Below are 2,500 nucleotides of genomic sequence, written 5' to 3'. Positions count from 1 at the left end.
TAGCCCTTTGAAACAAGCCGTGTGAAGAGGAGCCCAGCTAGCTCAGACGACACATGATGATCTGTTGACGCCATGGAGACAATGGTTATGTGATGAAGGGTAAATATAACAGTGGAATAAGGCTATTCGTACGTCGACAAGTGAATCCACTCAATGAGAAATACCCCCCCCCCCCCCCCCCCACATGGACAGAGAGCATGTCCTGTTGTTACAGTATGGTAATAAAAAGTCTAGCCAAAATCCATCTGAGAGTTACTGTACTGCATCAACCTTGTTTCCATCATTCCCTAGACTATACAGTAGCGTGGGATTCCTGAAGGACGGGTAATTTATTTTGTGGAAACCTTTGGCTGACCCTGTCTGAAATGGCTGACAGTATCCAAACATGGTACCTAAGATGTGAGAGCCTGTTGCAGGCTTATCGGACCGTACAAAGTGGACAGTGCAGGATTTCTTTTGTCCTGTTAGTCAAACGACATGCTGTTGACAGGTGAGGAGTGCTAAAGGGGTGTGAGCTTTCCACTGTGTCTGAAAGCACCAGAAAGAGCATTCCGCTGAGACGCAGTGAGTGACAGCCATCTTGTCTGGGGGCGGTGAAACCTGTCCCTCCATTGGTGATAAATGGCTGTCACTTTCCGTCAAACACCCGGATAACTGTTCTCTAAAAAGACCCAGACCACCAGTTGTGTTGGAGAGCACTTACTTTCCTGCTGGTATCACTCAAACAACAGCTTAGCCTGAGCTGAATCAGACGTTCCGTTCTGGGAAGCTAGGAGGCTCTTAGCAACACCAACCACTGAGACGTGTGACAGATGACACCCAGACATGGGTCCACTTATCAACATGACGGATGGCTGGATTGTGAACTTGGATGGATGCCTCTCGCACACTGCTGGGCTCGTGCAGTCAAACAGATTGACTGAATTATACGTGCCAGGCTTCCAGAGGACAACCTGCATTTAAATAAGGAAGATTGCAAGGATTCAGATGATCTTCATCCTCTTCCACTTCCTTTGCCATCACTATTTCCATTAAAAGCAGAATTGATTCATAATTACTCATGACCTAAATGTTGTGTTATTTTGACGCCTCTAGTGAATTTGCAGTAGGTTGCGTTGTCTTTTATCTTTCCAATATTGGGGGCAATGTTAGTCATAACAATGTCATTAAGGGGGAGGAGACACTGGGGGACAATGTCAGAGAGAGAGAGAGAGAGAGAGAGAGAGAGAGATATATATAGAGAGAGATAGATAGATAGATAGATTAGATAGATAGATAGATAGATAGATAGATAGATAGAAAATGCAAATATGGTGTTCCTTATGTTTCACAGGCCTTTAAACAATGCCCTGATATAGTGGACGTCACAGTCACACATAACGGGATCAGGAGCAAGTGGGACACTAAGTGGGACGGGAGGGGATGGGCTGTGTAAACCGAGCACGTAATAGCCAATCTTTAATCTCCAGTAGGTGTTCCACATCATTTTATAATCTGATCAGGCTCATGGTGAGTTTCCATTAAAGGCCTGTCCCATATCTCTCTTTAAGGAGACTGCCTTAAGGGGCTGCTCAATGCGGGTGTCATTTTCTGTTAAGCCCCCCTAGCAACCAACGTGGCGACCATCCCATGGCTGCTTTATATTCATTACTTAAATTGGAATACATTAGCATGTTAGAGATAAATGGACTGTGTTGGAGATCAGCATACGGTGTGGACGACATATATGGACACAAATAGTATGGCACAAAACCATGGGAATTCTAGTGTCGTATTATTTCTAACATCATTAGACTGTGATCTCAAAAACACATACATAAACATTACATATGACTTCATCTATATTAATGTGATGAAACACACACACACACACACACACACACACACACACACACACACACACACACACACACACACACACACACACACACACACACACACACACACACACACACACACACACACACACACACACACACACACACACACAGATGTAGATTAATTAGTACATCTAACATCGAGTAGCCCTTATAATTCACAAGGCCATGGCCTGTGATTATTGGTATATAACCCCATTCTGGGGTAACAACAGAAACATGCACTGAAATAACCTCTAAATCTCCACGGTATGACACTCTATCAATCACTCTACAACCTTGGTAACCCCTACCTAACGAATACAAACCACCTCTGATGACAGCAAGACAAAATACAATCCTTCAATCTTTCTCTTCATTATCAGTCAGGACTGACATACAACAGGCTCTTGTCACAGGCAGTAACATCTGCAACACAGCGGGATCAAATTAGGTTGAAAATCCAATCTCAGAGGAATATCCAACTCACCCCTGGAAAAGCACAAGATCCCTTCCTGTATAATTGAATAGGCTTTGGCTCCAAGCCCCTGCCAACTGCCACCCTGAATGTATTTACAAGCTCCAAGCATCAACACACTTTTAGAAAACAGGTTCATTAAGGGTTCTGAAGCTGTCCCCATAGG

The sequence above is a fragment of the Oncorhynchus clarkii genome, chromosome 33 (genome assembly GCF_045791955.1).
Source record: "Oncorhynchus clarkii lewisi isolate Uvic-CL-2024 chromosome 33, UVic_Ocla_1.0, whole genome shotgun sequence".
Taxonomy (NCBI): Eukaryota; Metazoa; Chordata; class Actinopteri; order Salmoniformes; family Salmonidae; genus Oncorhynchus; species Oncorhynchus clarkii.
Note: the sequence above shows the minus strand (reverse complement) of the source record.